Source organism: Pristiophorus japonicus, unplaced genomic scaffold (genome assembly GCF_044704955.1).
Source record: "Pristiophorus japonicus isolate sPriJap1 unplaced genomic scaffold, sPriJap1.hap1 HAP1_SCAFFOLD_112, whole genome shotgun sequence".
In the NCBI taxonomy this organism is placed as follows: Eukaryota; Metazoa; Chordata; class Chondrichthyes; family Pristiophoridae; genus Pristiophorus; species Pristiophorus japonicus.
In genome coordinates, this window is record NW_027250777.1 from 1,634,879 (window position 1) to 1,648,971 (window position 14,093).

The 14,093-nt window shown below is 46.8% G+C and overlaps 2 non-coding genes across 2 annotated transcripts; one reads left to right on the forward strand and one right to left on the reverse strand.

Moving 5' to 3' along the window:
* Positions 1-157: 157 nt before the first annotated feature.
* Positions 158-229, reverse strand: trnaw-cca (transfer RNA tryptophan (anticodon CCA)). The gene has a single exon. It is a non-coding gene; the product is annotated as a tRNA-Trp (tRNA).
* Positions 230-9,091: 8,862 nt separating this feature from the next.
* Positions 9,092-9,164, forward strand: trnak-cuu (transfer RNA lysine (anticodon CUU)). Its single transcript has one exon. It is a non-coding gene; the product is annotated as a tRNA-Lys (tRNA).
* Positions 9,165-14,093: the final 4,929 nt, after the last annotated feature.

The following is a 14,093-nucleotide window of genomic DNA, read 5'->3' on the forward strand; positions in this document are numbered from 1 at the left end:
TGCAAGTTGATTTTGAACTTTTGTGTCCTGGCACATGAATTAAATGAGGGCAGCAGGCGTATCTCTGCCTGACACTGGGGAAACAATGAGACAGACCTTGGAACAAGGGTCTGGTTATTGCCAAACAGCAAAGAAAATATTAATTCTGAAAGAACAGTGACCCCGACGTGATTTGAACACGCAACCTTCTGATCTGGAGTCAGACGCGCTGCCGTTGTGCCACGAGGCCTACACAATGATTGTGAGATGTTCCTCTATATGAAGCTTTCACAACACAAGGGGCTTCAAAATCCCCGCCCATTCCCACCGGGTGTCAGAAGCAACGCTCACCTGCCAGTCACCGTATGTTTTTTTCTTCAACTTTTGTGTTGCGTTCATGGAAAAGCATCATTAATTAACACGTCACCTTCTTTTGCACAATGAAAGAAATGCTAACTGAGGGACAGTCGATACTTCAATCATTTGTCCTGTGCTTTGCGGAGCGGGCAGGGAAGTGGACCTGAGTCCATGACCACATCGGCCATGATCCTATTAAATGGCGGAGCAGGCTCGAGGGGCGTATGATCGACTCCTGCTCCTATTTGTTTTGTTCTTCTGTTCGTCAGCATGTTAACCCATTTTACACACTGTATTGCCGATGTCACCAGGAATCTGTGGCAACTTTTGTCAAATTTAACAGCACCGGTTATTCCTTCCGTGCAGAGAAATTAGAATCAGCAGCGAAGATAAAATCCCATGGTGATCATTTTCAGATTCAACGCAGTAGGATTTCAAATAAAGTGAAAGAATTTTACAGTGAAAAGATTTGGAAGTGTTACTTGTATTTGTGTCTTTAATTAAACTTTGTGGCGTCTGAGTCCCGTTCATGCCTCTGCTGAATAAGAAAGGAGGGTTTGACGTTGATCAGACTGCACTGACCCTGATATTTGTGAGCTCATCCTTTATATTCAGTGGTTTCTCGCCCTTTGATGGGCTGCAGTGTGGCGGATATCACGTTAGCCTCACACACGAAAGGTCCCCGGTGGATCCGTTTTCTCTCACTGAAAGTTATCTATTTATTGGTTAAATAAAGAGCAATTCAGGAATAAGGGAGCCTTTCTACCAGGAGAATAAATAGCAAATAAAAAGAGCAAATGCTGGAAATCTCAGCAGGTCAGGCAGCATTTTCCAGGAGACTAAACTCTCCTCCGTTTGTTCCCTTGTAGCAAGTTTAAACATAATGTTTCTACCCAGAATCAAACCGGGTACTTTTCACGCATAAAGCAAATGTGATAACCACTACACTACAGAAACCTCTGGCACAAAAGCCCCAACAGAGGGGAGCTGACCAGTGAGCTCCCTCTGTGCTGATCGGGAATGTGTTGGCTCACCTTAAACAACTTCTGTCCCACACTGAAAGCTCTCAATCCTTCTCCTCCGCTGCCCTTTACAGAAATGTCACGGATCACCCAGCCACCGTGTTCACTTCCACATCCTCACAGTGGGGTCACAGAGGCTCCTACCGTCTCCCCGCGATCAGCGAACTCGCCCAGTTTACTAAATTAAACCCCGAACACGTGCCCAGCAAAGGGCAGGAGAAGCCAGATAGTCTGTAAGCTCGGTCTATCGCAGAAAGTATTGGTATTCATGGTGATTACAGCAATCATTAATCGTCTCACAGACCTCAATTATTTTTATGCGATGAATTGATCGAGAATTGAAACCAGTTTAGTGCGCCGGATCTTAATCCCTCGACCACCAGGGAACAGTTATGAGACATATAGATATATTTATATATATTTATATATGAACCTGAATATCAACGGCTCGCTGCCTCGAACTAATGGCGCAACGGTAATGCGTCTATCTTTGAGTGAGAGAAATTGTTCCACAGTGACACCCATTTCATCTTTTGTTCCCTTTAAAACACTAGAAACATAGAAACATAGAAACATAGAAAATAGGTACAGGAGCAGGCCATTCAGCCCTTCTAGCCTGCACCGCCATTCAATGAGTTCATGGCTGAACATGAAACTTCAGTACCCCCTTCCTGCTTTCTCGCCATAACCCTTGATCCCCCGAGTAGTAAGGACTTCATCTAACTCCCTTTTGAATATATTTAGTGAATTGGCCTCAACTACTTTCTGTGGTAGAGAATTCCACAGGTTCACCACTCTCTGGGTGAAGAAGTTTCTCCTCATCTCGGTCCTAAATGGCTTACCCCTTATCCTCAGACTGTGACCCCTGGTTCTGGACTTCCCCAACATTGGGAACATTCTTTCTGCATCTAACCTGTCTAAACCCGTCAGAATTTTAAACGTTTCTATGAGGTCCCCTCTCATTCGTCTGAACTCCAGTGAATACAATCCCAATTGATCCAATCTTTCTTGATAGGTCAGTCCCGCCATCCCGGGAATCAGTCTGGTGAACCTTCGCTGCACTCCCTCAATAGCAAGAATGTCCTTCCTCAAGTTAGGAGACCAAAACTGTACACAATACACCAGGTGTGGCCTCACCAAGGCCCTGTACAACTGTAGCAACACCTCCCTGCCACTGTATTCAAATCCCCTCGCTATGAAGGCCAACATGCCATTTGCTTTCTTAACCGCCTGCTGTACCTGCATGCCAACCTTCAATGACTGATGTACCATGACACCCAGGTCTCGTTGCACCTTCCCTTTTCCTAATCTGTCACCATTCAGATAATAGTCTGTCTCTCTGTTTTTACCACCAAAGTGGATAACCTCACATTTATCCACATTATACTTCATCTGCCATGCATTTGCCCACTCACCTAACCTATCCAAGTCACTCTGCAGCCTAATAGCATCCTCCTCGCAGCTCACACTGCCACCCAACTTAGTATCATCCGCAAATTTGGAGATACTGCATTTAATCCCCTCGTCTAAATCATTAATGTACAATGTAAACAGCTGCGGCCCCAGCACAGAACCTTGCGGCACTCCACTAGTCACTGCCTGCCATTCTGAAAAGTACCCGTTTACTCCTACTCTTTGCTTCCTGTCTGACAACCAGTTCTCAATCCACGTCAGCACACTACCCCCAATCCCATGTGCTTTAACTTTGCACATTAATCTCTTGTGTGGGACCTTGTCGAAAGCCTTCTGAAAGTCCAAATATACCACATCAACTGGTTCTCCCTTGTCCACTTTACTGGAAACATCCTCAAAAAATTCCAGAAGATTTGTCAAGCATGATTTCCCTTTCACAAATCCATGCTGACTTGGACCTATCATGTCACCATTTTCCAGATGCACTGCTATGACATCCTTAATAATTGATTCCATCACTTTACCCACTACTGAGGTCAGGCTGACCGGTCTATAATTCCCTGTTTTCTCTCTCCCTCCTTTTTTAAAAAGTGGGGTTACATTGGCTACCCTCCACTCCATAGGAACTGATCCAGAGTCAATGGAATGTTGGAAAATGACTGTCAATGCATCCGCTATTTCCAAGGCCACCTCCTTAAGTACTCTAGGATGCAGTCCATCAGGCCCTGGGGATTTATCGGCCTTCAATCCCATCAATTTCCCCAACACAATTTCCCGACTAATAAAGATTTCCCTCAGTTCCTCTTCCTTACTAGACCCTCTGACCCCTTTTATATCCGGAAGGTTGTTTGTATCCTCCTTAGTGAATACCGAACCAAAGTACTTGTTCAATTGATCCGCCATTTCTTTGTTCCCCGTTATGACTTCCCCTGATTCTGACTGCAGGGGACCTACGTTTGTCTTCACCAACCTTTTTCTCTTTACATACCTATAGAAACTTTTGCAATCCGCCTTAATGTTCCCTGCAAGCTTCTTCTCGTACTCCATTTTCCCTGTCCTAATCAAACCCTTTGTCCTCCTCTGCTGAGTTCTAAATTTCTCCCAGTCCCCAGGTTCGCTGCTATTTCTGGCAAATTTGTATGCCACTTCCTTGGCTTTAATACTATCCCTGATTTCCCTAGATAGCCACGGTTGAGCCACCTTCCCCTTTTTATTTTTACGCCAGACAGGAATGTACAATTGTTGTACTTCATCCATGCGGTCTCTAAATGTCTGCCATTGCCCATCCACAGTCAACCCCCTAAGTATCATTCGCCAATCTATCCTAGCCAATTCACGCCTCATACCTTCAAAGTTACCCTTCTTTAAGTTCTGGACCATGGTCTCTGAAATTACTGTTTCATTCTCCATCCTAATGCAGAATTCCACCATATTATGGTCACTCTTCCCCAAGGGGCCTCGCACAATGAGATTGCTAATTAATCCTCTCTCATTACACAACACCCAGTCTAAGATGGCCTCCCCCCTAGTTGGTTCCTCAACATATTGGTCTAGAAAACCATCCCTTATGCACTCCAGGAAATCCTCCTCCACCGTATTGCTTCCAGTTTGGCTAGCCCAATCTATGTGCATATTAAAGTCACCCATTATAACTGCTGCACCTTTATTGCATGCACCCCTAATTTCCTGTTTGATGCCCTCCCCAACATCCCTATTACTGTTTGGAGGTCTGTACACAACTCCTACTAACGTTTTTTGCCCTTTGGTGTTCTGCAGCTCTACCCATATAGATTCCACATCATCCAAGCTAATGTCTTTCCTAACTGAGACAGGGGGAATAAATAGAGAATTAAAAGCACAGGGATACAGACAAGAGGAAGAGAGAAGGGGAAGGATACTGTCCCCACCCAGAACTAATGCAGAAACCCCTCTACTGCGCTCGGGGTGGCCACCCACAGCCTGGATACACTAACGGGAGAACACCAGCGGCAGGTCCGGGCCATAAAAGGAACGGCGAGCGGCCCTGGGAGCAGCTTGGAGGTCCCGGGAGACTAATCCAGGGAGCAGCGCGAGCTGGTGCAGGAGGGTGGCGGCAGCGAAGTGTGACGTCATCAAGGTCCAGGTCGGGGATTGGAGCGTGGGCAGATACAGCAGGAGCGGCGAGATCGGGGCGAAGGAGCGGTGAGAGACTGTGGAGGGATGTGATCGGGGCCCAGCGGAGGCATGAGTTTGGGTCCAGGGGCCCAGGGTTAGCACGGGCCAGCCCACACTGCGATATGTGTGCACTAGGTCCGTGCAGCAGAGCTGGTCGCCTGTCGTCTTCATTAACCCTTGTCACTGGACCAAGACCTCGCTCTGTCAAGCCCGTGTGATGGCTGGGGTGCAACGGCCACCACACGTTTAAAAAATGCACGCACAGGCATCTTTCACCCTTTGGGATGTCGTTCGGGTCATTCATTGAAACGCCTGTGAACTCATCCTTTTTCGGCGTGGAAGCAAGTCATCCTCGTTTCGAGGGACCGCCTATGATGATGATGATGATGGATACATTAACGTCCCAACAGCTCATTGACTGCAGGAGTGGGACCGTGCGGCGCTTCAGAAGACATGTCGAAAAGGCAAAGTTACTGATTCCGTCTCATGTGCTCCTCCGATCAAGAACAGCAACACACACTAAAAATGCTTCAATAATGGTTACATCTTATCTCCACATTTGCTAAGCAGGTGGTTTGTTGGTCTAGGGGTATGATTCTTGCTTTGTGGTTGTTACTTGAAATTTGCAGAAAGATCCTGGCTTCAAATCCCAGACCAGCCTTGAGATTGCATTGAAATTTTGCAAAGAAGGACTTGGATTTCTGCAGCGTCTGTCAGTAACTCATGACGCCTCAAAGCGCTGTGCAGCCGTTCAGTACCTTTGAAATGTTGTCATGTGAGGAAAGATGTGCCCAAATCACTTCACACGCACCTCAACTCTTTGCAAATGAGTTCATAGAATCAAAGAAGTTTGCAGCACAGAAGGAGGCCATTTCGGTCCATCGTGTCTGCGCCGGCCAACTGGAGGCTCTCCAGCCTAATCCCACTTTCCAGCTCTAGGTCCATAACCCTGCAGGTTACAGCACTTCAGGTGCACATCCAAGCACTTTTTAAATGTGGTGAGGGTTTCTGCCTCTACCACCCTTTCAGGCAGTGAGTTCCAGACCCCCACAACCCTCTGCGTGAAGAAATATCCCCTCTAAACTTTCGACCAATTACTTTAAATTTATGCCTCCTTGTTGTTGACCCCTCTGCTAAGTGAAATAGGTCCTTTCTATCCACTAAATCTTGGACCCTCATTATTTTATTCACCTCAATGAGGTCTCCCCTCAGTCTCTGTTCCATGGAAAACAAATCCAGCCTTTCTAATCTGTCCTCATGGCGAAGATTCTCCACTCCCGGCAACATCCTCGTAAATCTCCTCTGCACCATCTTCAGTGCAATCATGTCCTTCCTGTAATATGGCGACCAGAACTGCACGCAGTACTCTAGCTGTGACCTAACCTGCCCCACCGACCCCATCTCTTGTATTTGATGCCTCGGTTAATAAAGGCAATCATTCCATATTTCTTCTCAACCACCTTAGCTACCTGGCCTGCTACTTTCAGGGATCTGTGGACATGCACTCGCTGGAGTCTAGGGAGGACCCAGCAGATTGGAAAACTGCAAATGTAATGCCCCTATTTAAAAAAGGAGGCAGACAAAAAGCAGGAAACTATAGACCAGTTCGCCGAACATCTGTGGTTGGGCAAATGTTGGAATCCATTATTAAGAAGCAGTAGCAGGACAGAGAAACATCGAAACATAGAAAATAGATGCAGGAGTAGGCCATTCGGCCCTTCGAGCCTGCATCACCATTCAATAAGATCATGGATGATCATTCAGCTCAGTACCCCTTTCCTGCTTTCTCTCCATACCCCTTGATCCCTTTAGCTATAAGGGCCACATCCAACTCCCTCTTGAATATATCTAACAAACTGGCATCAACAACTCTGCGACAGAGAATTCCACAGGTGAACAACTCTCTGAGTGAAGAAGTTTCTCCTCATCTCACCAGGGCCCTGTACAATTGTAGCAAGACTTCCTTACTCTTGTACTGTGGGCTATATATTAGGTACTATGGGCCGAGTGCCCTGTTTTTTGCTGATTCGATGGTTGTATAAAAAGTTATTAAAATTTGACAGTTGCTCGGCAAACATATTTGTATTACCTTCAGTGTACTCCTTACTCTTCACGGGCTACATTTTCCCCAAGCAGTTTTGTCGGCGCACTGACCTCAAGCGCACCGACTTTGCGCGCTGGAAACGGCGCGGGGAAAAACTCGCCCCATCCTGGCCGCTGTGTACAGTCCCCGGAGTCCTGGCGTGGTGTCGATGGTGAAGTGGGGGGTGGAGCCAAATGCCTGCGCCGAAAACACTGCCGGCACCTTCGCGCATGGGCAGTAGGGAGAGAAAACTTGGCACTCTGCAATTTTTAAACAGTGTCAAACCCGATGAAAAGCACAGCAGCTTGTCAGCTTCTCCGGTCGCTCGGCGGGCTCTCCCCCCGTCCCTCCCCGATAAAAAGCACAGCTCCAGCAGCTGCAACTTCTCCGGTCCACAAGCTCACACTTCTCCGGTGCGTCGTCCCTCCCCTATCCCAGGGATACAGGGACCCAGTGTAATGGAGCCAAGTTTGCTGATGGTACAAAGATGGGTGGGAAAGTAAATTGTGATGCAGCAAAGAAAATCTCAATTCCGGAAGAACAATATGGAAAAGTACAGTGACCCCGACGTGATATAAACACGCAGCCTTCTGATCTGGAGTCAGACACACGACCGTTACACCACGAGGTCTACAGTGCAGAGTGCCCATATTTGTATGCATGAAGGTTCCTGAAACACAGTTTCATTTACCCTGCATTGGTGCAATGAAAGGGCTTTAAAATCGCCGGCCACTCCCACCGTGGGTCAGACAGCATCAGAAGCAGTGCCCACCTGTCACTCACCCTCTCACGCCCGTTTTCATTACCTGCTGCCCGCGGACTGCAGCAAATCCAGTTCGCATCATCATAGGCAGTCCCTCGAAGCGAGGATGACTTGCTTCCACGCCAAAAAAGGATGAGTTCACAGGTGTTTCAATGATGGACCTAATATTCCAGGTCCCGAACTGCATGTTGAAGGGTGGACGATGCCTGTGCGTGGATTTTTTAACGTGTGGTGGCCGTTGCACCCCAGCCATCACACGGGCTTGACAGAGCGAGGTCTTGGTCCAGTGGCAAGGGTTATCCAAGACGACTGGAGACCAGCTCTGCTGCACGGACCCAGTGCCCACACATATCGCAGTGTGGGCTGGCCCGTGCTGCCCCTGGGCCCCTGGCCCTGAACGCACACCACCCCTGGGCCCCGATCACATCCCTCCACAGTCTCTCGCTGCTCCTGCTAAACCTGCCAACGCTCCAATCACCGAACTGGACTTTCATGACGTCACTCTTCGCTGCCGTCGCCCTCATTCACCAGCTCGCGCTGTACCTTGCCGTGGTACACCACCACGCTGCCCCCAGGCCGCCGCTCACCGCTCCTTTTATGGCCCCGACCTGCCGCTGGTGTTCTCACGCAGGTCGGGGCCTCCACGCTGCTCCCAGCAAATCCAGTTACACCCCGTGTCACCGCACAATTCTCAGCTGTGATTGTAAGCTGATTATATTTAAAGCTATCGCAGAGGCTGCAAGCAGTGTTCCCTGGTAGTCTAGTGGTTAGTATTTGGTGTTCTCACTGCCATGGTCTGGGTTTGATTCCTGGTTAGGGAAAGCATTTTTACAGAGCAAGCTGACAAATATAATTCAAGTCTGTGAAATACTGAATAATTGTTTCAATCATCATTAATCCATCCATCAGTGTTGCACACTGAAGGAAATACAAATATGTTTGCCGAGTGACTGTCGAATTTTAATAACTTTTTATACAACCGTAGAATCAGCAGAAAATCAGGATATTCAGACCATAGCACCTAATATTCCGCCCATAGTGCAAGAGTAAGGAAATCTTGCTCCAATTGTGCAGGGCCCTGGTGAGACCACACCTGGAGTACTGCGCACAGTTTTGGTCTCCTTATCTGAGGAAGAATACACTTGCCTTGGAGGTGGTACAACGGAGGTTCAACAGATTGATTCCTGGGATGAGAGGACTGTCCTATGGTGAGAGATTGTGTAGAATATGCCGATACTCTCTGGAGTTCAGAAAAATGAGAGGTGATCTCATTGAAACGGACAATATTCTGAAGGGGATTGACAGAGTAAATGTTGAGAAGCCCGGCTAGCTCAGTCGGTAGAGCATCGGACTCTTAATCTCAGGGTCGTGGGTTTGAGCCCCACGTTGGGCGATTACTTTTCATTAAACTTTTATATTGCTTTCGTGGGTCAATATCATTAATGAACCCATGATCTTCTTTTGCACAATGATAAAAATGCGAACTGAGGGAGAATTGATAATTTAATCAAATATTGAAAGCAGCGCCTCAGACCGCTCGGCCGTCCTTACTGTTAGATGTTCCAGATACAAGTTATTACTCTGGAAAGTTTCAGACCGGGCGCTTGTTCAGGGCTGCTGGTAGGCCCAGTGACCGGGATAACCTCTCCCCCGGGGTTTTCCTGAGCCTGTGCTCGGTGTACGGGGAGCTTTGGCCTGGGTCCGAGGTAGCTTGTATCCCAGGGATGGACAATAACCCTCTGAGCTCTGGAACTAGGGAAAAGCGCATAATTAATGAGTTGTTTGTGGTTTCAAATGCAGCTTAGATCTGCTGTTGTAAACCGATCGCATTGTTTCACAGAATGAATGAAATGCTGACAGGGACAGTCAAAACTTCAAAAAGTGAACTTTAATAACTCATGAAACTTTAATCCTTGATGAAGTTTTATCCCCGATCTGATTTTACACAATCTGTATTGGAGGAGACTGGTTTTAAATGTGCATTGCTCATTCAACAATGTATCCAAAACAGTTTTTATTGCAGACAAGTTTTTGTTTGATAAATAATGTTTCTGCACAGGCTTGAACCGGGAACTTTTCAAGTGTGAAGGAAATGTGATAACCTCCACACGACAGAAATTGCTGCTTAGCTCAGTGCCCAGAGAGAAGTGTTCAGAAACAAGCTGAAATGCTCAATCCCTCTCTCTGCAAAAAGTTCATTTCACAAACATTTCTCTGACCAGAACGGCACCAAACAACAATGTCCTCCTTTCAAAGTCATTAAACTCCCCAATTTCCACGTCTGCAATTTTAAGGACAAGGACTGAAAGCGCTTTGCGATCAGAAAATTGCAGGAAACCCTTTGCGGTTAATGACAGGGCTTTTGATGGTTGATTTTTGTTCACATCTTGTGTTATGTATTTAACCCTTGACAACCTGTGCACACCACCACCAGAGGGCCTACCTGTCGGAGTCCCAAGGGATCCCAGTATCCCTTGGGAGCACGGTATGTAAGCAGGCCACCCATGAGGTACCTGTACTCTGCAGTCTTATTAAAGGAGCAAAGGTCACACTTACTCAGTGTTCACAATACTAAGTTTCATCCTTTATTATGAGCATATCAATTGGCGACGAGACAATGAACAACCACGCAAAAATGCAAGGAACAGTTGGTATCCTGGAGAAGTTCTCAGAAGTGGACGATTGCGAAGCCTTTGTGGAGATACTCGACCAATACTTCGTGGCCAACGAGCTGGAAGGCGACGAGAACGCTGCCAAATGAAGGGCGATCATCCTTACCGTCTGTGGGGCACCAACCTATGGCCTCATGAAGAATCTTCTAGCTCTGGTGACACCAACAACTAAATCCTATGAAGAATTGTGTAAGCTGGTCTGCGAGCATCTAAATCCTAAAGAAAGCGATCTGATGGCGAGGTATCGGTTCTACACGTGCCAACGGTCGGAGGGCCAGGAAGTGGCGAGCTATGTCGCCAAATTAAGGTGCCTCGCAGGACATTGCGAATTTGAGGGATACCTAGAACAAATGCTGAGAGACATTTTCATGCTAGGCATTGGCCATGAGATAATTCTTCGCAAACTGTTGACTCTCAGAATCTGAGCAAAGCCATAACGATCGGTCAGACAATTTCCACCAGTTCCTTTAAACCCAGTAACGTAATTTATTTCTCGTGGACTGGATGGAGGACCATGGTCCATGTAAAAAATTGTTATCGTTTTCCATTAACTAAATGTTCATAAAACTATTGGAGTGGGAACTCACTGGATAACAGCACAGCTGGCAATGTTTGCGGAATATATTCGTGCAGCCAAAACGCACAATGACAACCTGGAACTGTGCGGCACTGAATCCTCGGGGAAAACAGTTAAAAGCTTCGTTCCTGGGTGGGCTCAAACCCCACCAACCGTTCGGTTAACAGCTGAATGCGCTAACCCATTGCGCCACAGAGACTAACTTAAATGTAAACTGCAAGACATCCCAAAAAAGGGTGTCAGTCAGTTAAAGCTTCAGATTGCCCCGACCGGGATGGAACTTGTCTACTCTTAGTTGTACTTTTCCCAAATAAAGGGAGGGACATTCATTGTGGATGCATGGAAGCAGTCTGGTCCCGCACACTGCAGACACTTCCATGTCACCACCAACCAGCTCTCCCACAACTGGTGTGATCTACCTTCCAGCCTTCCGGTGCCTTGTCTGTGACAAAGTATACTGATTGTCCCAAAGCCAGTCGTCGGTTTTAATTACTTTTCACATCCTGACTGCAGATATTCCTGTGATTAAACCTGAACAAAATTATTACAGGGACAGTTGGATTCATCATTTCTTTGCTTGGTGAAATTTCAAAAATTGAAAGTGACGTACATCAACCCCAAACCTCGTCACCTACTCGCGAACTGCGACACGCTGCTCCCGTGAGATGGAAGCCCAGTTGCTGTTTTAAGCTTGAATACAGGTACAAGCAGAACTCATTCAAAGATAGTCCAAGTCCCTGATTATTTGCACCGAACTCCTTCGCAAAGAGTTGAGGTTCGTGTGGGGTGATTTGGGCACATCTTTCCCCACACTACAACACTTCAAACATAACTCAACGACTGTAAAGCGCTTTGGGGCATCATGAGTTCCTGAAAGGTGTTGCAGAAATGCAAGTCCTTCTTTGCAAAAGTTCGATGTAATTTCAAAATTCGCGGCAGAATAATGGGCTCTGCCGGGATCTCTCGCAAATTTCAATTAACAAGCCAGAAACGAGAATCATACCCCTTGACCAACAAGCTAACTTTATGACAAACGTTGAGATAAGGTGTAACTTTTATAAAAGCATTTTTTGTGTGTAGCTATTCTTGGCAGAAGGAGCACATGAGATCGATTCAGTGACTTTGCTTTTTCGACCTGTCTTCTGAAGCGCCGCACGGTCCCACTCCGACAGTCACTGAGCTGTTGGGACGTTAGTGTATCCAGTCTGTGGGTGGCCACCCCGAGCGCAGCAGAGGGGTTTCTGCATCAGTTCTGGGTGGGGACAGTATTTCCCCTTCTCTCTTCCTCTTGTCTGTATCGTTGAGCTTTGGTTTCTCTATTTATTCCCCTGTCTCAGTTTCTAGTGTTTAAAAGGGAACAAAAGATGAAATGGGTGTCACTGTGGAACAATTTCTCTCGCTCAAAGTTAGATGCACGACCGTCGCGCCATGAGGTCTTGGCAGCGAGCCGTTGATATTCAGGTCCATAAATAAATATATATTTTTATATTTATACAAATTATCGAAGCTGTTCTCTGGTCAAGTGGTTAAGATCTCGAGCATTAAACTTCTTTCCATTCTCAATCAGTTCATCGCAGAAAAATAATTAAGGTGTGTGAGAGGATTAATGATTGCTGTAATCGCCGTTAATAACCTCACTACTATCTGTTACAGAACGAGCTTACACACTCTCCCGCTTCTCCTACCCTTTGCCGGGCACGTGTTCCGGGTTTAATTTTACAAACTGGGCGAGTTCGCTAATCGCGGGGAGACGGTAGGTGCCTCTGTGGCCCCACTGTGAGGATGTGGAAGTGAACACGGTGGCTGGGTGATCCATGACATTTCTGTGAAGGCAGCGGAGGAGAAGGATTGAGAGCTTTGAGTGTGGGACAGAAGTTGTTTCAGGTGAGCCAGCACAGTCCCGATCAGCACAGAGGGAGCTCACTGGTCAGCTCCCCTCTGTTGGGGCTGCTTTGCCAGAGGTTTCCGTAGTGTAGTGTTTGTCACGTTTGCTCTATACGTGTAAGGTCCCTGGTTCGATCCCAAGTGGGAGCATTATGTTTAAACTTGCTGTGGAAGAACAATGGGAGGCGAGGTTCATCTCCTGGCAAATGCTGCCTGACCTGCTGAGATTTCCAGCATTTGCTGTATTTATTGATTAAAGTATCAACTCTCCCTCAGTTAGCATTTCTTTCATTGTGCAAAAGAAGGTGATGGGTTAACTAATGATGCTATCCCGTGAAAGCAACACAAAAGTTTAACAAATAAACATATGGTGACTGGCAGGTGAGCGCAGCTTCTGACAGGGGATTTTAAAGGGGATTTTAAAGCCCCTTTTATTGCAGAACCTTCATATTGACGAACATCTCAGACTCAGTGTTTAGGTCTCGTGGTGCAGCGGTGGTGTGTCTGCCTCTTGATCAGAAAGTTGCATGTTTAAATCATGTCGAGGTCCCTGTCCTTTTGGGTAATTCCAGAATTAATATTTTCTTTGCTGTTTCGCAATAACCAGACCCTTGCTCCAAGGTCTGTCTCACCGTTTCCCCGGTGTCAGGCAGAGATACGCCTGCTGTCCTCATTTACTTCATGTGACAGGACACAAAAGTTCAAAATCAAACTGCAGGTGGCCACAAATAATATTGAGCAGTCAGGATGGCCGAGCGGTCTAAGTTGCTGCATTCAGGTTGCAGTCTGCTTTGAAAGTGTGGGTTCCGTAGTGTAGTGGTCATCACATTCGCTTAACATGCAAAAGGTTCCTGTTTCAAAACCAGCTGAAAACGTGCTCAATTAAATATGAGAAGCATTGAATAATGTGCATTTCTGGTTCAGTATTGACAAAGCACAATGTCTCCCAGTCCTGCTATATTTGTTGAATACTCTGTACAGTTCGGTACACATTCAAACTCGACAGTTTCCAGCCCTGACGGTGCAGAAAACACCTCTCAAATCTGCACATTCCAGCTGCTTTCAGTTGAGTTGTGAGAGATTATTGACGGATCCTGCAGCTGTGAAAAGGAATGATGTGTGAGAGGGGTCATCAAACGAGGACATGTGGGTTGAATTGAAGAACAAAAAAGGGGCGATCACACTACTG